Source organism: Mesoplodon bidens (assembly GCF_964165515.1).
Source record: "Mesoplodon bidens genome assembly, chromosome: 15".
Taxonomy (NCBI): Eukaryota; Metazoa; Chordata; class Mammalia; order Artiodactyla; family Ziphiidae; genus Mesoplodon; species Mesoplodon bidens.
Genome location: NC_138171.1, coordinates 66,197,441 through 66,222,046, shown reverse-complemented (window position 1 = coordinate 66,222,046; position 24,606 = coordinate 66,197,441). Strand labels below are relative to the sequence as shown.

The 24,606-nt window shown below is 49.8% G+C and overlaps 1 protein-coding gene and 1 long non-coding RNA gene across 3 annotated transcripts in view; one reads left to right on the top strand and one right to left on the bottom strand.

Moving 5' to 3' along the window:
* The window catches only part of LOC308629700, a 48,230-nt gene that overhangs the window by 14,099 nt on the left and 9,525 nt on the right, over positions 1 to 24,606 (top strand). The window contains exons 2-3 of the long non-coding RNA XR_014017701.1: positions 10,673 to 10,970; positions 23,766 to 23,875. This is a non-coding gene — a long non-coding RNA (uncharacterized lncRNA). The remainder of the gene's footprint in view (positions 1 to 10,672; positions 10,971 to 23,765; positions 23,876 to 24,606) is intronic.
* Positions 22,551 to 24,606, bottom strand: part of LMF1 (lipase maturation factor 1) — a 92,083-nt gene continuing 90,027 nt past the window's right edge. For both annotated transcript variants that reach the window (XM_081257860.1, XM_081257859.1), the window contains one exon: positions 22,551 to 22,622. The gene's annotated coding sequence lies outside the window, so the exon portion shown is untranslated. The remainder of the gene's footprint in view (positions 22,623 to 24,606) is intronic.

The following is a 24,606-nucleotide window of genomic DNA, read 5'->3' as shown; positions in this document are numbered from 1 at the left end:
TGCAAAGACCCTGTTTCCAGACAAGGTCCCATTCTGAGATGTTGTGGGTCAGGATGTCAGCATCTATTTTGGGGGACACAATTCAGCCCATAGCAGGGTTCCGGCTGTACCATCTTGTATTTGACAGTATCAAAATTATTTAAGTTTTAAAATATTTAATTTTTAAGGATATGTACTGAAACATGAATTTTTTTCCCCACCCCAGTGCTCCAAGTTCCTCCCTGAGAGATGGCCACCCCACGTTTCTCGGTGTCCTGGGGACACTCTGTGTGCACAGAGCCCTCCACACACACACCCTCCTGCACCTTCTGTGGTCTTTGTGTGGGGGGTGGTCTCCACCTGCCCAGCCCTTTGGTGGATGTAAGGAGCCGCCGTGTGGACGCACATAACTTAGTGATGTTAGAAGGCAGTAGAAAGTCTGGACATAACAGAGAAGCTCTTCGTAGAAGCTGTGCTCACAGGCACAAGTGTGACCCAAGTTCCTGCAAGGAAGTGCCAGGTCATAGAGCGTGGCATTTATAATTCAGTTCTTTAACTTTTTATTGTGAAATGATCTCACATTTAGAGAAAAGTTGCAAAAATAGGTCAGTGAATCCTGCATTCCTTCCTCCCAGATCACCCAAAAGTCAGTTTCCTATGTTTGTCTTCAGAGATTAAGTTGCATAATGGTGCCCCCCTCAACCCTAAGTATTCCAGGGGTGTGTTTCCTAAACATGGGCGTTCATTCTCCTACGACCGGAGCATAAGTCAAAATCGGGATGTTAACCTCGATACAATACTAGGTGTTCTCTAATCTGCAATTTGTACTCACATTTCTTTAATTGTCCCAATAATGACTTCTGCACACTTGTTAGGTTAATTCCAAAGTGTTTCATCTTCTTGGTGTCTGATGTTGATGGGGGTTATTTTGTGTGGACATAAAGCTCTGGATTTCTGTGTGATAATTTCATGCCTTTGTGAACTCGCTTATTGTTTGAGTCCATTTTCCCCATTGATTCTCTATGGCCAGACCTGCTGTCCAATGTGATAGTCACTTGTAGCTGTTGAATACTGATGCAAAAGCACTAACCAAAACATTGGCCATCAGAATACAGCCCTATATAAGGAAAATAAAGCACCACAACCAAGGGGGATTTATCCCAAGACTCCGAAGTTGCTTCACTATCAGAAATTCTATACATAAAATTCACTATATAGACAGATTTCAGGAGAAAAATCACATGATTCTCTCCATAGGTGCAAAAAAAGCCCTGACACAATTTAATGCCCATTGCTGATAAAAATATATGTGCAGGGACTTCCCCGGTGGCACAGTGGTTAAGAATCCACCTGCCAATGCAGGGGACATGGGTTTGAGCCCTGGTCCGGGAAGATCCCACATGCTGTGGAGCAACTAAGGCCGTGCGCCACAACTACTGAGCCTGAGCTCTAGAGCCCGTGAGCCACAACTACTGAGCCCACATGCCACAACTGCTGAAGCCCATGCGCCTAGAGCCCATGCTCTGTAACAAGAGAAACCACTGCAGTGAGGAGCCCGCGCACCACAGTGAAGAGTAGCCCCCGCTTGCTGCAGCTGGGGGAAGCCCGCGAACAGCAACGAAGACCCAATGCAACCAAGATAAATAAATACATAAAATAAATAAATAAATAAATAATGTGTGCACCTAAAATAAAATGAAATGAAACCAAATACTTGGTTCCTCAGTAACAGGAGCCCTCTTTCAAAACTCAATAGCTGCGTGTGGCTGGTGGGTCCTGTTTTGGACATGGAGGATGTGGAACATTCCATCATCACAAAAAGTTTAATTGCACAGCATTGCTCTAAGGTTTTCCAGGTAGACGATCATAGCCTCTGCAGACAGAGAATGTTTCATTTCTTTTCCAGTTCTTATGACCCTCACTGATTTTTTTTGTCTGATTGCAGTGGCTAATGCCTCTGTAGAGTGCTGACAGTAACACCTCTTGTTCAGGGCGGTGATGGGTGTAGGAAATGGTATATATATTTTGTTATGTGAAGACAGTATCTATCAGTATCTATTTTCCTTACTGTTTATATTTTTGTCAGGAACGGGCATTAAATTTTGTCCGGGCTTTTTTTGCACCTATGGAGAGAATCATGATTTTTCTCCTGAAATCTGTCAATATAGTGAATTTTATGTCTGGAATGTCTGATAGTGAAGCAACGTTGGAGTCTTGGGATAAATCCCCCTTGGCCGTGGTGTCTTATTTTCCTTGTATGGGGTTGTATTCTGATGGGCAATGTTTTAGTTGGTGCTTTTGCATCAATATTCATAAGTGATATTGGCTTGTAAATGTCTTCTTTCATACTGTCTTTATTATAGTTAGGTTACCAATGTTCTTCTTGCTTTAGAAAAAGAATATAAAAGTTTTCCCCTCATCTTCAATGCTGTGGGATAATTTGTAAAGCTTTAAGACCATCTGGTCCCTTGCTCTGTGGTGACCTAAATGGGAAGGAAATCCAAAAAAGAGGGGATATATGTATATGTATAGCTGATTCACTTTGCTGTACAGCAGAAACTAACACAACATTGTAAAGCAACTGTACTCCAAAAAAAAAAAAAAAAAAAAGACCATCTGGTCCTTAAAGATTTGGTAGAATTTATCTGTGAAATTACCTGTGCCTATTGCCTTTTTTGGGGGACAGGAGGCTGAGTGTTTCCTGGTAACTTTATTTCTTCCATGGAAATAGGTCTAAGTTTTCCATCTCTAACAGGGCCAGTTTTTTTTAAATTAATTAATTAATTAATTTTAATTTTAATTTTAATTTTTGGCTGCATTGGGTCTTCATTGCTGTGTGCAGGCTTTCTCTAGTTGTGATGAGCCGGGGCTACTCTTCATTGCGGTGTGTGGGCTTCTCATTGCGGTGGCTTCTCTTGCTATGGAGCATGAGCTCTAGGCACGTGGGCTTCAGTAGTTGTGGCCCATGGGCTCAGTAGTTGTGGCTCATGGGCTCTAGAGTGCAGGCTCAGTAGTTGTGGCACACAGGCTTAGTTGCTCCACGGCATGTGGGATCTTCCCGGACCAGGGCTCGAACCTGTGTCCCCTGCATTGGCAGGTGGATTCTTTTTTTTTTTTTTTTTTTTTTTGCGGTACGCGGGCCTCTCACTACTGTGGCCTCTCCCGTTGCGGAGCACAGGCCCCAGACGCGCAGGCTCAGCGGCCGTGGCTCACAGGCCCAGCTGCCCCGTGGCATGTGGGATCTTCCCGGACCGGGGCACGAATCCGTGTCCCCTGCATCGGCAGGTGGACTCTCAACCACTGAGCCACCAGGGAAGCCCTGGCAGGTGGATTCTTAACCACTGCACCACCAAGGAAGTCCTCCTCTTATTATTTCTATTTTTTTTTTTTTTTGGTTTTCTTCTCTTTTCTCAATTAACTAATGGATGACCTATTCTGTTAATTTAAAAATTAGGATTTTGGTTTACTAATCATAATTATGTTTTTTCTGTTCTTTACCCTGTAATACCTCTTCTCATTTTTATTATTTCCTCTCTTATGCTATCTCTTGATTTACTTAATTCTTTTTCTAAGCTTTGTTTGGGTTGGGAATTTAACTTGTTTTCATCATTTTAAATAAGAATGTTTAATATTGTGAATTGCTCTATGATTAGTGCTTTAAGTGTATTTCATAGATTCTGATGTGTGGTGTTTTCACGTCATTATTTTTTTAGAAATTCTATACTTTCGGTTGTATTTCCCCACTCATCCAACAGTTAATAGTTTAAAAGAATTTTTTCCACATGAAAGTCTTTTTCTGTCTGCTTTTTGACACTGTTAACAGCTTGTGGTCTTATTGCTTTATGGTCAGGTCTATAACATTTCTACTTCATGGAACTCACTGATGCTTCCTTTGTGACTGAATTACATTTCTGTGGCTGTGTAACAGATTGCCACAATTCGGCGGCTTGAGCCACACCTGTTTACCATGATCTCTCAGCTCCGTGGGTGTGAGGCCCCGCCCAGCTAGCCCCACTGGGGCAGTACAGGTGGAGGCTGCAGTCTTTGTGTGTGGGCGTCTCAACGAGGCTCAGGTGGGTGGCGTGAAGCGCTTGGCGAGGGTAATCACAGGAGTCCCAGCACTTTTTCACGTCCTGTGGCAGGCCCCACCCGCATTCAGGGCCCTGGTCACGGTAGGGTCTGGGCCCCACTGGGCCTGGGCTGTGGTCAGCGGGACTCGTCCTCTCTCTGCTGGGACCCCCCACCCTGCGCCCCCTCCCCACCCCCGTGCACCCTGAGCAGAAAGGTGAGCGGTTCGGAGGCGGAGGCCTGAGTATGATTGTCCGCAGGTGGTGGGCTTGCTTCCCTGCGGGTTGTGCACGAGGTCTCCAGCGCCCGTTCAGAGATGAGGGAAGAGAAATCGAGTGAACTGGGGGGTACGTTCAAGGGATGGGGTCCGGGTTGATTTGCGCTGCACTGACCAGCTGTCGGACTGGTCCCCCGGGGAGGGCAGCGTATGTGGGGCCGTGGGGAGGTGGGGGCTTGTGAGTGGATGGGGGAGGGGCTCAGGCTGGGCAGGTGGAGCTGAGGTGGGGGGCGTGCTTTGGGTGGGGTGGAGGCAACGGCGGGGAGGGGGGCTGTGGGGGGAAGGATTGGGGGCGGGGGGCAGGGAAGCAGGGTGAGGGTCAGGTGTTGGACGTGATGTGCGGGGGGTCGCCGTCAGCTGGATGTGCCCGGGTAGGGGGCCTGGATGTGTCTGGGGTCTCCTCGGTCGTTTGTGTGGGGTCAGGCTGGGGGCAGATGCAGACTCCGAGCAGGCCGGGTCACCTGCAGGGGCCGAATCCTGACCGCAGGACCGCCAGGGGATTCCTCGCTTTCCTGTTTGGAGGCGTCTCTACAGGACAGAGACCTGGAGACAAGGGTCCCTGTTGCCATGAGCAGCACGCGGGCCCCGCTGCCACATCTGTCAGGAACGGCGTCATCAGGAGAGGAGATGTTTGAATCACATTTGGTCGGGAAACAGCCAGGAAGGAGGCGGGTTCCTTCTCTCCTGTGTGAGCAAGACCAGGAGACTCACATCTGAGTGCTTTTCGTTATTTGTTATTTTGCCCTTTGCCTTTTCTCACTGTCAGAAGCTAAGACCTGTAAGAAATAGATTAGGTTAGTGGTTTAAAAACCTCCCTGGAGGAACGCCTGGGCCGCTTCACTGCGATTCTACCAAACGTTTACACTACGTTGGGCTGTGAGCTGTGAGGCTGGTGTCCCTCGGCCCAGCTCTGTCCTTGAGCGCTGCCCGTGGGCACTGGACGTCAGTCCGAGTGAGGCCAGGGTCCGAAGCCACAGGCCGGTCAAGGCCCTTCTTGGAGGGGCTGGCTCCGGGGGATGCCCTGCGGCCGATACACAGGCCTTGTCAAGCTCTCACCTCAGGAGGACGAAAATCCCCATGAAGTTATTGACATGTGGGAATGATGCGTGGGGAAGCTGCCTGGCCTAGACGCTGTGAGCTGTGAACCTGCAAGTTCGAGGGGCCTCAGGGCCTAGCTCCAGCCTCTCACCTCCAGCTGTCGCCTATGACAGTCCCTAGGGGTCCTGCTGACGCGTTGAAGCCCCTTCAGGGTCCCCCACCTGAGAGCCACTGGGAGGGCACACCCGGGCTGAGCCTGGACCTGGGGGCGACCACACCAGGGGTGCAGCCCCTTCAGACCCAGCCTCTGAGGACCCCAGGGGGCGGGGGCGTCTGCAGGCCCACCCTGGGCCTGACCATGGTTCAGCACTAGACCCTGGGACACAGGGGCGGCTCCTGGGCCGGGGCCCCTGCCCTGGGGGAGGTGGCCTTTGTGTGACGCTCTGTCTGGGACACAGAGCTTGTCTGCCAGCTTCTCCCATCTGACAGTGGTGGCCGTCCTGCCTTTTCTGGACTGTCTGCCCCTTTCCCGCCCTTGCCCAGCTCCTCAGAACAGAGGGGTTGGTTCCCAGCCAGACCGCTGTATGGTTTTCTCCACTGAGTGGGGTGGGGCACGGGGGAGAGGGGTGGCTGTTGGTGTGTAGATGCCCTTTGTCAGGTTCAGGAAGTTCTTGTTCCGATTAGCTGAGAGGTGGTGGTTGTTGTTTATCATGAATAGATATTGAATTTTGTCTAATGTTTTTTCTTCATCTGTTGATATGATTATATGGTTTTTCTTATTTGGTCTTTTGATTTTCAAATTTTGAAGCTGAGCCCAGTTGGTTGCTGGCTCATTTTCTATTTCATGAGTGATGTTGGCCTGTGGTTTTCTTGTTTGTCCTTTCTGGCTTTGATTTGGGTAATGCTGACCTTGGAAGTGTTCCCTCCTTTTCTACTTTCTGGAAGGGATCGGGTAGAATTGGTGTTACTTTTTCTTTAAATGTTTGGTAGAATTCACCAGTAAAACCACCTGGGCCTGGACATTTCTCTTCCATAGTTTTAACTGCAAATTCAACGTCTTTGACAATTATAGTACTATTCAGTATCTATTACATTTTGGGTGAGTTTGGTTGTTTGTGATTTTGGGGGAATTGGTCCATTTCATCTAAGTTATCAAAGGAGGGGTGTTTCTGCTTCTGACTTGGGTGTGTCCATTGAAGCCGGCGCCAAGGGTGTGCCCCCAGGGCTGACCAGAGAAGTCGGAAGAAGCCTGGGGAGGGGGCCGCCCCCATCACACCCACACTAGGGTGGGATGGTGGGTGTGCTAGTGTCCTGGGGCTGCCAGATCAAATCACCACAACCTGGGTGGTGAAAACAGCAGACCCTCATCCTCTCACAGTCTGGAGGCCAGAAGTCAGACCAAGATAGAAGCTCCATGGGAGGATCCTTCCAGCCTCTTCCAGCTTCTGGGGGCTCCCATCTCCATCTTCATGTGACTTCTTCTCAGTCTGTGTCTGTCCTCTTCTGTCTCCTGTAAGGACACTGTCATTGGATTTGGGGCCTATCCTGGTAAGGCAGGATGATGGGGCTCTGGCAGTGGCCTCCCCTGCTGCCCGGCCCTGTGGGCTGCTCTCCGGTGTGGCCCCAGGTGTGGGGTGTGCCTGGCTCCTGTCGGTGCAGGGGTGCCTTCCCTTCCTGGCCCCAGCTTGGACCCACTGGTCCTGAGAAGGCTGCGAGAGACTTGCCGGTTTCAGCTCAGAGGCTGGGGCTGCGGGATCATCGGGGTGGGCAAGTCTTTCCACAAAGCCCCTCGGCTTCTGTCCCTGAGCTGTGAGGTGCATGTGGGTTCCCACCTTGCAGGCTGGTAAGGATGGCTCAGCACTGGCCCTGGGTGCCTGTCCGGGAAGGGATGGGCTGCTGTACCCTGTGCTGCTTGCAAGGACCTGGGCTCAGCGCCCCCACCTTGTTTAGGGACCTGTGGGCACCCTGGCCAAGGGTGGATGATGCCAGCTTCCTCCCGCCGTGAGCTGCCTCTGGCCCTTGCCAGCTGCGTGGCACAGATAGGAGTTCCGGGCAGTGTGCGCTCTGCTTCCTGGGTCTGAGTGGGGTTCGGCTGCCTGTGCAGCTGTGGTGCCTGAGCCCCAACAGTGGTGGGCCAGCTGTCCCCTCGGTCTCGGGTGGGGCGTTGTCCCTCTCACCCTGTGAAGAGGCGGCTGCGTGCCGGGTTTTCCTGGCTCCGCCACCTCCCTGCTAACCTGACCCGGGGAAGACAGATGCCTCTGCGTCCAGGGATCCTGGCGTCTTCCTTTTTGAGGCAGAGGAGGTGCCTGTGGTCTCAGGTGTCGTCCCCTCCTCTCCGGGCAGCTGTCCCCCTGACCCTTAGGGCACAGCCTGGCTGGCAGCCCCTCCAGGGCATCCTCTGCCAGCCCTGGGATGGGAGCAGGAGCAATTAGGTGCTGAGTCTCGGTGGGGTCAGCGGGCAGAGCCGCGTCAGGGCCTCCAGCTTCTGCCTCCACCTGGAAGCGCCCCCTGGACTTTGCAGCCATTCCTGCCCCAGCACTCAGGGATGATAGGGGGGAACCCCCTTGATAACTGTGTTCCACCAGCCAAGACCCTGTGACACCAGAAAACGTGGAAGGAGCTGGTTGGCTGTGTGCACTGGGGGCTCGTACCCTGGCTCATTGCTGCCACAGCTGCCCTGGGTGAGTCAGTCAGTGCAGCCCCAGACTGGGCTGGGGGCTCTGGCAGGACCCGCCACAGCTCTGGGCAGGGGGCCGGGTGTCCTGCAGCCAGACGGTGTCCTCCTGGTGCCATCTTGGCTCCTCAGAGCGGCCGTGCTGCTGGGTGTCCTCGGGGAGGGGGTGGGGACAGGCAAGCGAGACCGTGCATGTGGGCACCGGACAGCCGAGGTGCCCCCACCCCCGGGATGCTGGACCTTCCTTTGGAAGAGGCATCTGAACCCGTGTGTTCTGTGGTTGCCAGGAGCTTATTTGCACCTGCTTGGAGGTCAGTCCAGGCAGGCCCAGCATGGCCGCCTCCGCTGTGGCCCACAGCAGAGGCTGGAGGGTCAGGTCTGGTGGTCACTCCTGTTTCCAAAATATCTAGCTAGTCACACAATTTACGTAACTGTGATATTAGTATGAAATGTCATATACACAACTGTGTACTTAAGATGCACCCCTGTGCCTGTGTGCCTGCACGTGTACGTATGTGGTCCTGCCTGTGTGCACACGTGTGTGTGGGGGCTCCACCAGCATCTGAGGTAGGCCTTGCCAACTCTGCTGGCCCCTCTTTCTCTCTTAGGGTGGGAGTCTCTCCTCCCCAGAAAAGTCTATGGAATAGGATGCCACCCACAGCCCTGATCTGTGATTCCAAACCCCAAATGTCTCTTAGATGTTTGGCGAGAACCTGCGGTCGGTCCGCCTGCCCTGTCTCTGTCTGGTTCTCCCGGTCCCTGTGGAAACCTGGAGTGTTGATGTTGATGCCTAGACTGTTCAGGCCCTGTGGCCACACTTGATTCCCTCTGAACCCCCAAGCTGGCCCTGTGGGTCACAGATGAGGGACCAGGTGACCCGTGTCCTCGGCTCCTCATGGGGTTGGCCCATCCGGCACCCCAGGGGAGGGTGACAAACAAGGTTGGCACCCTTAGGGAAGGGCAGAGCGTTGGGGTGGGTCCCCTCCCAGGTGGGGCTCTTCCCCATCAGAGCAGAAGGGAGCCTCTTGGTCTCTTTCCCCCTGGCCTGTCCTTATGGTCCTTCCTCCCAGCAAGGGGCCTGTGGTTCCATGGTGCCTGTTATGTCAGTTCCCAGTGTATTCCTACCTGGAGCTGCTAGTGATGGAAAGTGGGCGCCACCCACAGTGCCTCCCCTCTGCGTTGGGCAGCAGGAGCTCAAGAGCCCAGCCCTGGGCTGCAGGCCTGCTGGTACCTCCCGGCATGGCCACCTGGGGACCTCCTCACCATCTAGGGAGGAATTTGGCCCCTGTCCTCCCTAGGTGTCGCCTGTGAATGCCCAGTGTCCCGCTCCCCCAGGGACTCATACCAAAATTTGCCTGTATCCAGGGCAGTGTGCCCCCTGGGCAGGGGCGAGGGGTCCCAGTGGCTCCCGACTGGGTGCGAAGGGCTCAGAGGGGCAGGTGGGGTCAAGGGCACAGATGCCTGGGGGGCCCTGCATGAGCTGATGGGGTGGAGCCAGTCCCCAGAGCAGAACCGTCCATCTCACTGTCCTGCATCCCGGACCCTCTTGGGTGGGGCTGCTGCCCCGGGAGGTGGTTGCCCACCTGCCCCCAGGTCATCAAGGAGGGTGGCTGTGGGGGCCACCCTGGGCCCCATGCTCTGCACGGCCAGATCTGGGCATGTGAGGCTCTCCTGAGTCCAGAGGCGCTGCCTCCTCCTCCAGTGTGTGGGTCTCTGGGGGTCCTTGCAGCACAGGGCCATAACCTAGGGGGTTTAGGAAGAAAGGAATGTCCCATCTCCCGGTCTGAGGCCAGAAGTCCGAGGCTCCAGGGGAGGATCCTTCCCGCCTCGTCCTGCTTCTGGGGGCTCTGGCATCCCTGGGTTGTGGCCGCATCACTGTCTCTGCCTCTGTGGTCACATGGCCTCCCCTGTGTCTGTGTCTGTGTCTCCTCCTGGTGTGAGGACACTGGACATTGGTTTAGTCCCAGCCTAACCCAGCATCACCTCCTCTTAACTGATCACATCTGTAAAGACCCTATTTCTAAGGTCATGTTCTGCGGTTCTGGGTGGATGTGAATTTTGGGGGACACTATTCAACCCACCACCGCTGACCTGCAGGCCCTCACTGGTGGAGGTGACGCCCTTGTGTGGGGACTGAGGAGTATGGAACACCAGGCCCAGGGACACCTGTTCCGAGACTCCCAGTGAGGGACGCGTTGCGGTGGGCCAGGGAAGGCCTCTGGGGCGGACCTGTGTGCCGAGACCCTGGGGCAGTGGGCAGCCAGGGGCATTGGTCAGCAAGGGGTGGGCTCATGGCACTGGGTCGACAAGAACAGCCAGCGGGTGAGGGGGGTATGGGATCCACTGGGGCTGAGCCATCGTCTGGGGGGCGTTGGCTGGGCCTGGTCCCTCCAGGACAGTGCATGAGCTCTGAACGTGCCATCCACTTCCACTGGACACGACAGTGAAAGGGCTCGATGGCCGCAGTGCCCAGTGGGGATGGTCAGACGGGATGGAAGGACAGCCCAGCCGGCGGCTTGCTCGGCGCCAGCCCTGCAGCTGCACGACGGCCACAATGGACTGAGGGGCATTGATGGGGACACAGTTGGCCCCTGATAATTCGCTCGCTAATGGTGCTTCATATTTTTTTCCTCTAGAAGAATTGTGTGAGTGTGAAGACCAGCGGGGAGATGGAGGCCACTTGATGAAGAGCCTTGAGCCCACCCCTTAAAGGAACAAGGCGCGTTTCTCCCGAGGCTCCGACAGCTGGCTCCTTCAGCTTCAGCCCCGGTTATTGAGATGCAAATGTGTGCCCGCGGGGAGCGCAGCTGCTGGCTGGCGCTGAGGCCCTTGCCCCAGGTGCAGCCCTACCGAGCCAGCGCCAGCGGGGGCAGCAACGCAGATGATCCTCCTAGGACAAATGGAATCGTGGACCCCGTACAGGAGGAAAGACAGGTAAGAGGCGTCATCTGGTTCTGCCGGCTTCACGTCACCGCTTTCCTGACTTTCAGCCCCAGAGCAAGGTGTCCTTGCAGGTAGCCGTGGGCCAACCGGATGCCGCCAGCTCTATCTCGGGAGGCTTTGTGAACTTGCTCTGGTCCCTCAGGGTTCAAGTGTTGACTTTAGAAAAGAACCAAATCGCCCTTGGGCGGGAGGGAGGGCTGTCTGGGGCTTTTGAGTCTCACCCAGCAGGTTTACAAACTCAGGGAACAGAAAGCCCTTCCACGATGGGCAACCAGCAAAGGGAAAGTGTGTCAGTCACAGCGCAAGACAAGATGCGCAGGAACACCACCCGGAGTCAAGTGGGCACAGCACCTTCTTACGCGTGTCTATGAAAAGACAAACACCCAGCTCTGGGCTCATATAATAAATACAGTGTAAAGGGTCTGACACTCAATGATGAAAACAGATTTTTCTGTCAAAAATGTTTTAATTGTGGATTGGAACACATACAAAAGTCCACAAAATGTGAGCTCAGAAAATGTTCAGAGACTGAATGTCGGTGTCCCCCAGTGTGACCACAACCCTGCACTTAGCACCGCTTGCCTGTGAGCGTCGTATTGTAAGTGAAGTCACGAGGCGCGTATCCGAGTGCAGTAAAGTGTCCTGTTGTGTGAGTGCACGAGCCCCGTCCACCTCTTCACTCCTGATGGGTGTTTGGTCTTTAGTGAACAGTGCTGCTGTGACCTGTAATGCACGCTTCTGTTGTGGACGCCCCAGGCATGGCGCAGCTGGGTCCTGGGTGTGTACAGCGTCAACTTTTAATAGATATCGCCAATCTATGCTTTTACCAGCATTTCCACTGCTCTGTGCCTTCATCAACACTTGGCATTGAAAGTCTTATTTATTTTAGCCTGCCGTAATGATATTTCAGGGTTTCTTTGTTTTCTTTTCAAGACCAACTTGACTGAGGGACAAGTGGTATTGTGCCGGAGCTGACTTGTACCGCCGCACAAGACTGACCATGCACACCCCTTCCCAGCTCTGTGCTGAGTGATGTGGTGGGAGTGTTCAGATCATGGAAATTAAAAAATACTACAAATCAGGGCTTTATGCAGAGAGTCAGTCCTAATTTACATGAAACAAAATGCACCTATTTTAAGCGTACAGCTTGATGGTTTTTGACAAATGTGTACACTGAGGAACCTACCACGCAATTAAGATATAGAACATTTCCAGCCCCCGCAGATATTCCCTTGTTCCACTTCCCAGGGACAGAGAACAGGTCAATGGTTAGCCGGGGCCGAGTTGGGGAGGGGTTGACTGGGACTTTTTTCCTCCCTAGAGTCCTATATAAATGGAATCATATGGTGTATATTCTTTTGTTTCTGGATTTGTTAGCTCAGCATGTTTTTGAGGTTCAAATGTGTAGCAATAATTTGATCTGTTTATTGCTAAGAATTATTTGCATGTTTACATGCACATTTATAACACAATGGGTTCATCCACTTGCCTACTGATGGACCCTTGGGCTGCTCCCAGCTCTTTGGTTATTATGAATAAGTCTGCTAAGAATAGTGCTTAAAGGTCTCTGTGTTTTCATACCTAGGAGAGGAATGGCCGGGTCATATGGTAGTACGTGTTTAATGTTTTCAAAATGCCAAACTGCTTTTCATGTCGTTGTACCTTTTTATAGTCTTTCTTTCTTTGGTTGCGCTAGTTCCTTAGTTGCGGGACGTGGGCTTCTTAGTTGCAGCTCGCTGGCTCCTTAGTTGCAGCTCGCTGGCTCCTTAGTTGTGGCATGCGAACTCTTAGTTGCAGCATGCATATGGGATCTAGCTCCCTGACCAGGGATCGAACCCGGCCCCCCTGCATTGGGAGCACGGAGTCTTATCCACTGAGCCACCAGGGAAGTCCCATACCTTTTTATATTCTGATCAGTAGTGTGCATTTCCTCTTCCTCTATTTTCTGAAAGTTTGTATAGAATGACATAATTTCTTCATTAAATGTTGATAGAACTTACCAATCAGGCCATCTCGGTCTGAAGTTTTCTTTGTGAGATTTTAAATTATGAATTCAATTTCTTTAATTGTGATGGGGCTGTTTGGGTTTTCTCTTTCTTTGTAAGTCACTTTTAGTAATGTGTATATTTCATGGAATTCTTTTTCACTTCAACTAGGATGTCAAGTCTATTAGAATAATGTTCACAATATTCTCTTATTGTTCTTTCAGCGTCTATAGGATCTGTAGTGATGTCCCCTTTTTCCTCTTGATGTTGTAATTTGTGTTCTGTCTCCTTTTTGCTTGATCATTGTAGCTAGAAGTTTATCCCTTTTACCAATATTTTCAAAGAACCATACTGGGTTTCATTGATTTTGTTGTCTAATGTTTTGGCCCTGAAAGGGTTCTAGTTTTATGGAAAGGTCTTTGTTAGGAGTCCCCATGTCATCAGGACAAGGTGCCTCTTCCCTGCAGCCTGCGGTGCACTGTTCTGGCTTTCAGCTTCTCTTCTTGCACTGCATTATATATTTTTCATGAGTTCAGAAACAAAATTTGATTATTTTTTTCCCCAGCATTTTTACATGGTTTCAGCCAAAGGGTTTTTGCAGTAGACTAGCTTACTGTGGTGAGATTTTTTAAAGGGACAACTTCTAGGTTAGAAAAAAGACAAGAGGTCATAAGAGAGATGGTGGGCCTCAACCTGGAAGCTAGCACAAGGAGACAAGAAAGAGGGAATTCCTTGGTGGTCCAGTGGTTAGGATTCCATGCTGTCACTGCTGAGGGCCCAGGTTCGATCCCTGGTCAGGGAACTAAAATCTTGCAAGCCATGTGGTGTGGCCAAAAAAAAAAACCCCAAAACCCCAAAAAACCAAAAAGGCAAAGAGCCTCAGGTAGGAAGAAGAGAAACAATACTGTCCACTATTTGCACATAAACTACAGGCACAACTTGGAGATGCCATGGGTTTTGGTTCCAGAACATCGCAATAAAGCAAATCACATGATTTTTTGGTTTTCCAGAGCATATAAAAGTTACCTTTACACTGTACTGTTGTCTATTAAGTGTGTAATAGCATTATGTCTAAAAGAGTAATGTTACATACATACCTTAATTTAAAAATGCTAATCATCAGGCTTCCCTGGTGGCGCAGTGGTTGAGAGTCCGCCTGCCGATGCAGGGGACATGGGTTCGTGCCCCGTTCTGGGAAGATCCCACGTGCCGTGGAGTGGCTGGGCCCGTGAGCCATGGCCGCTGAGCCTGCACATCCGGAGCCTGTGCTCCACAATGGGAGAGGCCACAGTAGTGAGAGGCCCGCGTACCGCAAAAAAAAAAACCAAAAAAAACAATGCTAATCATCATCTGAGCCTTAGTGAGTTGTAGTCTTTTTCCTGGTGGAGAGTCTTGCCTTGATGTTGATATCTGCTAACTGATCAGGGTGGTGGTTACTGAAGGTTGAGGTGGCTGTGACAATTTCTTAAAATAAGATAATGAAGTTCACCACATTGATTGACTCTTCCTTTCATGAATGATTTCTCTGTAGCATGCAATGCTGTTTGATAGCATTGTACCCACAGTAGAACTTCTTTCAAAATTGGAGTCAATCCTCTCAAACCCTGCTGCTGCTTTATCAACTAAGTTCATGTAATATTTAACATTCTTTGTTGCCATTTCAACAGTCTTCACAGCATCTTCACTGGAGTTGATTCCATCTCAAGAAACCACTTTATTGCTCATCCGTGAGAGGCAACTCCTCATTCATTAAAAGTTTTGTCATGAGATTGAAGCAACTCAGTTACATCTTTAGGTTCCACTTCTAATTCTAGTTCTCTTGCTATTTCTGCCACATCTGCAATTACTTCCTCCACTGAAGTCTTGAACCCCTCAAAGTCATCCATGAAGGTTTGAGTCAACTTCTTCCAAACTCCTGTTAATGTTGATAATTTGACCTCTTCCCATGAATCATAAAAGTTCATAATGGTATCTAGGATGGTATCTAGGATGGTGATGGATTGCCCAGATCCATCAGAGGAATCACTATCTATGGCAGCTATAGCCTTATGATACGCGTTTCTTACATAATAAGACTTCAAAATCACACATTACTCTTTGATCCATGGGCTACAGAATGGATGCTGTGCTAGCAGACGGGCATAGCATTAATCTCATTGCACCCCTCCACCAGAGCTCTTGGGGGACCAGGCGCCTTGTCAAAGAGTAGTGATATTTTGAATTGTTTTTTTTTCTGAGCAGTAGGCGTCAACAGTGGGCTTATAACATTCAGTAAGCCATGTTGTAAACAGATGTGTCATCCAGGTTTTGTGGTTTCATTTATTGAGCACAGGAGAGTAGATTTAACATAATTCTTAAGGACTTGAGGATTTTCAGAATGGTAAATAAGCATTGGCTTCAGCTTAAAGTCACCAGCTGCATTAGCCTCTAACAAGAGAGTCAGCTTGTCCTCTGATGCTTTGAAGCCAGGCACTGACTTCTCTCTAGCTGTGAAAGTCCTAGATGGCCTCTTGTTCCAATAGAAGGCTGTCTCGTCTACATTGAACATCTGTTGTTTAGTATGGCCACCTTCATGAATGATCTTGGCTAGATCTTCTGGGTAACTTGCTGCTTCACCTTGCACTTGGATGTCATGGAGACAGCTTCTTTCCTTCAGCCTCACGAACCAACCTCTGCCAGTTTCAGGCTTTTCTTCTGCGGCTTCCTTGTCTCTCTCAGCCTTCATATAATTGAAGAGAGTTAGCCTTGTTTTGAATTAGACTTTCGTTTAAGGGAATGTTGTGGCTAGTTAGATCTTCAATCTAGACTAAAACTTTCTCCATATCAGCAATAAGGCTGTTTCACTTTATCATTCATGTGTTCACTGGAGTGGCACTTTTAATTTCCTTCAAGAACTTTTCCTTTGCATTCACAACTTGGCTGTTTGGTGCAAGAGGCCTGGCTTTTGGCCTACCTTGACTTTTGACATGCCTTCCTCACTAAATGTAATCATCTTCAGCTTTTGATTTAAAGTGAGAGACATGCAACTCTTCCTTTCACTTGAACACTTAGAGGCTACTGTAGGGTTATTAATTGGCCTAATTTCAATCTTGCTGTGTCTTAGGGAACTGGGAGGCCTGAGGAGAGGGAGACAGATGGGGGGAACGGCGGGTTGGTAGAGCAGTCAGAACACACACATTTATCCATTCAGTTCATGATCTTACATGGGTACAGTTCATGGTGCCCAAAACAATTACATTAGTGGCATCAAAGATCACTGATTACATAGCACCATCACAAATGCAGTATTTCAAACATTTTCATTATTATTATTATTATTATTATTTTTGCGGTACGCGGGCCTCTCACCACTGTGGCCTCTCCCGCTGTGGAGCACAGGCTCCGGACGCGCAGGCTCAGCGGCCATGGCTCACGGGCCCAGCCGCTCCGCGGCATGTGGGATCTTCCCAGACCGGGGCACGAACCCGTGTCCCCTGCATCGGCAGGCGGACTCTCAACCACTGCACCACCAGGGAAGCCCCATTTTCATTATTTTTAAGAGAATTACTAAAATGTGACACAGAGACCTGAAGTTAGAAAATGCTGTTGAAAAATGGCGCCTACAGACTTGATGCAGGGTTGCTTCAATTTGTAAAAAACACTGATTTCTGTGAAGTGCAATAAAATGAGGTCTGCCTGTATTAGAACTAACAAGAAACTTCAGCTTGTTGTGAGCAATGGGCCAGAGATAGTCAAGGCAGTTTTGAGCAGTGGGGGCTGAGACCGTGAGGTACTGGCATCGATGATAAAGCTGTAACAGTGTGGACCATGCAGAACACCTAGACACGTATGACCCCCTAGAACAGTGAACCACACTGCCCAGAGGCAGGGTCAGCTGCTGTCCACCCGGTCAGGTCAGTCCTGGTGGATGAGGTGGTCGCACACCTGTGGGGAGAGGGGTCAGGACCCCAGCTATGTCCCGAGGCCTTGCTAAGAAGCTGATCTGGGTGAGGGTGGGGCAGGCGGCCTCAGCAGAAAGCCCTCCAGATGTAGGTTTAAGAATCACCAACATCACATAGCCACGGCTGCCCTTTCACTTGCTTGAGTTTTCCTCGCCTAATTGGTAGTTGCATGTGTGACTGTCTTTCCAAGACCATCAGTTAAAAGTGTGCCCATGTGTCACATGCTGGCTCTGGAAGCCCACCTTCCATCCCACTGGCTAATCACAGCCTCATGTTTTAGCCTCAAGTGAATCCAGTCCTATGCGCTTAGCAAAAAAGGGATGAAGCACTTTATCTGTCTCACGGCCCCGCCCCCACCCCAACTGTTCTCACTAGATCTTGGCAGTGTGAGGTCTCCCAGCCCCCTGGGGCAGGGTCTCAGGACACTCAGAAGGCTTATTTTTAAAAATTGAGAAGAAATTGACATCAACATTAACCATTTTACAGTAAACAGTCAGCGGCATTTAATATATCACAGTGTTGTGCGATTATCACCTCTATCTAGTTGCAAAATTTTATTTATTTATTTATTTTTGCGGTACGCGGGCCTCTCACTGTTGTGGCCTCTCCCGTTGTGGAGCACAGGCTCCGGAGGCCCGTTGTGGAGCACAGGCTCGCGCAGGCCCAGTGGCCATGGCTCACGGACCCAGCCGCTCCACGGCATATGGGATCCTCCCAGACCGGGGCACGAACCCGTGTCCCCTGCATCAGCAGGCGGACTCTCAACCACTGCGCCACCAGGGAAGCCCAAGTTCCAAAATATTTTATCATCTCAAAAGGAAACCCTGTACCATTAGCAGTCACTCCCCATTCTCCCCTCCCCCCAGCCTCTGGCAACCACTAGTCAGCTCTCTATTTTTATAGATTTACCTGTTCTGGATATTTCTATAAATGGAATCATATTACAGGTGGCCTTTTGTGTCTGGCTTATTTTACTGGGCATAATGTTTTCAAGACTTATCCACACTGTAGTGTGTGCTGATGCTTTATTCCTTTCTGTGGCTGAATAGTATTCCCTTGTATGCTTTGTTTATCCATTCATCTGTTGTTGGACATTTGTGTTGTTTCCACCTTTTGGCTATTGTGAATAATGCTGCTGTGAACACTGGCATACAAGTATCTGTTTGAGTCCCTGATTTCAGTTCTTTTGGATATATACCTAGAAGTAGAATTGCTGGTTCATATGGTAATTGACCCAATGTTTAACTTTTTGAGGAACTGCTAGACTTTTCCATAACAGCTGCACCATTTTGTGTTACCAATTGCAGTGTACGAAGTTTCCAATTTTCTACATCCTTGCCAACACTTGTTTTTTTCCATTAAAAAAATTATAGCCATCCTCATGGGTGTGAAGTGGTATCTCATTGTGTGCATTTTCATGTGCATTTCTATGATTAAGGATTTTGAGTATCTTTTCATGTGCTTGTTGGCCATTTGTATGTCTTCCTTGAAGAAATGTCCATTCAAATAATTTTAAATTGGGATGTTTATCTTTTTGTTGCTTAGTTGTAGGAGTTATTTATATATTCTGGATAGTAGAGTCTTATGAGATATATGACTTGCAAATATTTTCTCTCATTCTGTGGGTCATCTTTTCACTCTATGGTGTCTTTGTTTTTATTTTTTTAAATTGAAGTATAGTTGATTTACAATGCTGTGTTTCTGCTGTACAGCAAAGTGATTCATTTATACATATATATGTTCTTTTTTTATATTCTTTTCCATTATGGTTTATCTCAGGATATTGAAAATAGTTCCCTGTGCTATACAGTAGGACTTGTTTATCCATTCTATATGTAATAGTTTGCATCTGCTAACCCCAAACTTGATAGCGTCTTTTATTATTTTTTAAACATCTTTATTGGAGTATAATTGCTTTACAATGGTGTGTTAGTTTCTGCTAACAAAGTGAATCAATATACATATACGTATGTTCCCATATCTCTTCCCTCTTGCGCCTCCCTCCCTCCCACCCTCCCTATCCCACCCCTCCAGGCGGTCACAAAGCACCGAGCTGATCTCCCTGTGCTATGCGGCTGCTTCCCACTAGCTATGTTTTACGTTTGGTAGTGTATATATGTCCATGCCACTCTCTTTGTCACAGCTTCCCCTTCCCCTTCCCCGTGTCCTCAAGTCCATTGTCTAGTAGGTCTGTGTCTTTATTCCTGTCCTGCCCCTAGGTTCTTCATAACCATTTTTTTTAAGGTTTCATATATATGTGGTAGCATACAGTATTTGTTTTTCTCTTTCTGACTTACTTCACTCTGTATGACAGACTCTAGGTCCATCCACCTCACTACAAAAGCTCAATTTCATTTCTTTTTATGGCTGAGTAATATTCCATTGTATATATGGGCCACATCTTGATAGTGTCTTTAGATGTCTTTAGATAAAAGTTTTAAATTTGATGAAGTCCAATTTATCTTGGGTTATTGTTGCTCTTGCTTTTGGCGTCATACCTCAGAATCCACTGCCAAATTCAAGGTCATGAAGAGTAACCATGTTTTCTTTCAAGAGTTGGGCTTCCCTGGTGGCACAGTGGTTGAGAGTCCGCCTGCCAATGCAGGGGACAGGGGTTCATGCCCCGGTCCGGGAAGATCCCACATGCCGTGGAGCGGCTGGGCCCATGAGCCATGGCCGCTGAGCCTGCGGGTCCAGAGCCTGTGCTCCGCAACGGGAGAGGCCACAGCAGTGAGGGGCCTGCGTACCGCAAAAAAAAAAAAAAAAAAAGTTTTAAGTGTTAGCTCTTACATTTAGGTATTTCATCCATTTTGAGTTAATTTTTGAATATGGTGTGAGGTAAGGGCCCAAGCTCACTCTTTAGCATGTAGATCCATTTTTCCCAGCATCAGTTGAAAAGACTATCCTTTTTCCATTGAATGGTCTTGGCACCCTTGTCAAAGGCCATTTGGCCATACACGCGAGGGTTTCTCTCTAGGCTCAGCATTCTATTCTTTTGGTCTGTGTGTCTATCCTTGTGCCATGACCAGTTTTGATTACTTTGTACTGTTTTAAAATCAGAAGTTTGAGTCCGTCAGCTTTATTCTTCTTTTTCAAGGTTGTTTTCGTTATTTAGGGCCTCTTACAATTCCATATGGATTTGAGGATTTATATTTTTATAAAAAAGGCCATTGGAATTTTTTCAACTGTTAGTATTGTCATCTTAACAATATTGTCATCAAATCCATGGATATGGATGCCTTTCACTGAATTTATGTTTTCCTTGATTTCTTTCAGCAATGTTTTGTACTTTTCAGTGTACAAGTCATTTACCTCCTCAGTTAAATTTATTCTTGGTATTTTATTCTTCTGAATGCTATTATAAGTGGTATTGTTCCCTTAGTTTCTTTTTCAGACTGTTCATTGCAGGTATAGAAACACATCTGATTTTTGTGTGTTGATCTTATACCCTGTAACTTTGCTGAATTAGTTTATTAGCTCCTGTAATATTTTTGTGGATTGCTGGAATTTCCTATATATAGGATTATATCATCTGTTAATATAGTTTTACTTCTTCCTCTCCAATTCAAAGCCTTTTATTTATTTTTCTTGACTAATTGCTCTGGCTAGACCTCCAGTACAGTGTTGAATAGCAGTGATGAAAAGGGGCATCCTTGTCTTGGTCTTGATCATAGAGGTAAAGTTTTCAGTCTTTCACCATTGAGTATGATTTTAGCTGTGGAGTTTTCATACGTGCCTTTTATTACGTTGAGGAAGTTCCTTTCTATTCCTAGTTTTCTGAGTGGTTTTTATCATGAGAGTGCATTGGATTTTTTTCAAATTTTTCTGCATCAGTTGAGATGATCATGTTTTTTTCTGCCCCTGTATTCTGTTAATGTGGTGTATTACATTGATTTTCTTATGTTGAACCACTCTGGCATTCCTAGGATAAATACCACTTGGTCGTGGCATATAATCCTCTTAATATGCTGATAGATTTGTTTTGCTAGTATTTTGTTGAGCATTTTTGTATCTCTATTCACAAAGGATACTGGTGTCTTTATCTGGCCTCGTTACCGGGGTCATGCTGGCCTCCACAGGCTGAGTTAGGAAGTGTTCCCTCCTCTTTTAAAATTAATTAATTAAAATTTGGCTGTGTTGAGTCTTCATTGGTTGTGCAGGGGCTTTCTCTAGTTGCAGTGAGTGGGGTCTACTTTTTGTTGCAGTGCACGGGCTTCTCGTTGCAGTGGCTTCTCTTGTTGTGGAGCACAGGCTTCAGTAGTTGTGGCTTCTGGGCTCTGGAGTGCAGGCTCAGCAGTTGTGACCCATAGGCTTAGTTGCTCTGAGGCACATAGATCTTCCTGGACCAGGGCTCAAACCTGTGTCCCCTGCATTGGCAGGTGGATTCTTAACTACTGCACCACCAGGGAAGTCCTACCTCCTCTTCTAATTCTTTGGAAAGTTTTGGAAGGATTGGTGTTAATTTTTCTTTAATTCTTGGGAGAATTCAGTAACAAAGCCATCTGATGCAGTACTTTTCTGCTAGAGGTTTTGATTACTGATTCAATCTCCTTACTTGCTATAGATCTCTTCAAATTTCCTATTTCTTCCTGAGTCACTTCTAGCATTTTGTGTGTCTTCAGGAATTTGTCCACTGTCTAGGTTACCTGATTTGTTGGCTACAGTTGTTCATACTATTCTCTTGTAATCCTTTTTATGTCTGTAATGTTGGTAGTAATGTCCCCACTTAACTTTTTTTAGTTATTTGTATCTTCTTTTTCTTTGTCAGTTAAGCTACAGTTCTGTCAATTTTGCTGATTACTTTAGGAGCTTTAAAGGTCAGTTTGCTGACATGTGAGTTCCACCTTACCCAGTGGCTTTGGAACTGAATCCCTGGGGACAGAGGTCCATGGTATCCTCAGGCTGTGGGATACAGGGCAGGGATGGATCCAGGGGACAGGTTGTCATGATGCTAACTGAACTAGGGAACCCCTCAGCAGAGGGATGCAAGTAGCTGTTTCAGAATTGGAGGTATCCTTTCCACCAGAATTTGTTCACTTCTGAAAGGGGCGTTGATCCAGGGTGCTGGAGGCATGGGGGGGTGAGGGGTGCTGGGAGTGGCAAACACGGTGATAAAATTCAAGGTAAAAGACTGCCTCCCAAATCCATTCGTTTGAACATTTAAATCCCCACCTCTATTATTTGATGTGTTAAGAGGACATCACAGTCTCTAGAATTCACAAAGCCCACAGTGGTCAACAGAGCCTGTGGGTGCAGCCACTTGTGTGTGTGGGATCCTTAGCTGTGTTTCCTAGAAATCAGAAGGAGGAATAGAAAGTCTGCAACTCGAGATGACAGAAGGCAAACCTGAAAAAGGTGGAAGGAAATAACAACGTATGTATGTGAAACAGAAAGTGGAAGAGGACAGTTGACTGAGAAGCCAAAGCTGGCGCTGTGAGAAGACTGACGGGGAGACAAGAGAGAAGCCTTGGATGAACATCAGGAGGGAGAAGGGCCTCACTCCACGGTGGGGCCCAGAGGTTGTGGGGGACGCTGGGGACAATGCAGGAAGGCAGCGAAGCGCTCCACGACAGCTCAGGTTTTCTGTGTCTTCATGGGTCCGTTCTAATAACTGGTAACATGCTTGAACTCAACATGCATTGATGTGGAGATCTTCCTGCTCCCACAAAGCCACCAGGCTGGGAGTTTGCTGACCCTGTCCCTCCAGAGCTGGAGGCCTAAGAGCGCAAAGCATTAGGCAATGCCTGTGCAGATGTAGAAGCCCAGGGAGAGGAGGGCTTGTGAACCCTGCCCAGGGATGCCCCATGGGAGGGCTCTGATCTGAAATAGGCTGCAAAGAGGGTGGGCTTGGCCTCAGCAGGCACCCAAGATGCACTGATCACCTGAGTGAAAACCTCTTGGTGAAGGGGAAGATGCCCAGAGGTCCTCTGACTGAGGGAGGCTGGTACACACCCTCCTCGTGGGGATGGGACCTGCGCCCAAACCCCTCGCGCTGTCCTGGAGCAAGAGGGAGACGGTGGGTCCTCCCTGAGACAGGCCCCTGGCTGAGCCCCCAGCTTTGGATGGGCCGACAGCCAGGCTCAGTGGATCACCTGAGCTCAGCCACTGCCCTGTGACTGGAGTCCTGAGTCCACATCCCATCCTGGAGCAAGAGGGCTGAGCACAGCGCCCTCCAATTGGAGAGCTGGGGGGTGGGGGGGTGGGCTGGGCACACTCTGCAGCCTATGGGGTTCCGGCTGGGCCTGGGCGTTGCTGCCGTCACCAGACAGACCCTGTTCAGACGTGTGACAGCCACGGGGCAGAGTGCTCTGCAGGGGAGACCCCCTCAGATTGGGTGGGGGTCTCAGCGAGGGCCAGCTTGTCGGGCAGTGGTTTCCAGGGGGCGTCGGCTCAAGAGAGCAGGTGGGAAGAACAGATCTGAAATTCCCAGTCCCTCTGGAAGTCGGGGTGCCCCAGTCATGCCCTGCTCACCCTTCTCCAGGGCAGCACCTCCCGCAAGCAGGCCGCCCCTCCTGTGGTCTGAGAAGACTCCTGCTGCCACCTCCCTGGGAGCCTCAGGCTGACTTCTGTGAACGTAGAACCGTGGCACAGCGGCCTGAGCCTGACAGAAATTCAGTTTCCAACATGCATCTGAGCCTCTTGTTGAGTAGGGCGGACCCTCACCTGCAAGCATCCCCTGCTGCCCGGTGGATGATTCATGGGGACACAGCTGCCAGGAGGGGCGAGCCAAGGCCCCACCTTGTGTCCCTGCCCTGCACTCGCCCCCCCCCACCCCCGAAACAGCTGACCGTCCTGAAGCTGGACTGAGGCACCATCAGGTGGAGCAGACGTTAAGTGTCTGGGCCTTTCTCTTGCATCAGGTCAACAGTGTATCCAGCACTGGGGGGCCAGGATGAGCCCCCCACCAGCCCGTGTGTGACCAGGAGCAGCCTGGAGTCCAGCAGAGGCAGGAGAGGAGGCCCTGAGAGAGGTGAGCACCACGAGCTACCAGTGCAAAGGCCTGGGGCCCAACATGGCTGGTGGGCATGCGGGATGGAGAGGATGCGGGGGAGCGGGCGGAGGGGATAGGCAGGGACCCCAGGTTGATGCTCAGTGAGGTGGGGGCCCTGGGAGGGCTCTGAGTGGAGGAGAGGTGCAGTCTGGCTGTCCTTGATGGGAGGGTGTGGTCTCAGGACAGGCTCTGAAGGTGGGGCTGGCACCCTTTCTGGCAGATGGGTGGGCCCTGGGGGACCAGAGCTTCTGGAGGGGTATGCAGGTCTGGCAGACTCCTTGGTTTGCTAGAGGGCCATGTGCCCCCCCGACCAGGGATCACCTAGGACGTCCCCCGGGGTGAGAGGATGCTGTCCTGTCCCAGGAGGGGTGGAGCCACTTAATTCCTGCCCCCCCCATGGGCTCAGGGCCTCCTGTGTCACTCCTGCCACTGGCTCCAGCCCCAGCCAGCCCACAGGTCTAAGCACAGCCTCCTGTGTATGTCTGGGGGGCTGTCCCAGGAGCCTTGGGGGGCACAGCTGGACCAAGGCTCAGAGAGGAGCCCACACCAAGGAGTGCTGGGGGCCTCCCCTGCCTGAGCCCTGGGTGGCAGCAAGCCCAGAGTGTGGCAGGAAGGGCTGGCAGGGGCAGGGACCCACCATGGCTCCTGGCAGGGAGGCCACCTGTGGTTCTGGGGCTGCAGGGCCACCCCGAGCCAAGACACAGCAGCTC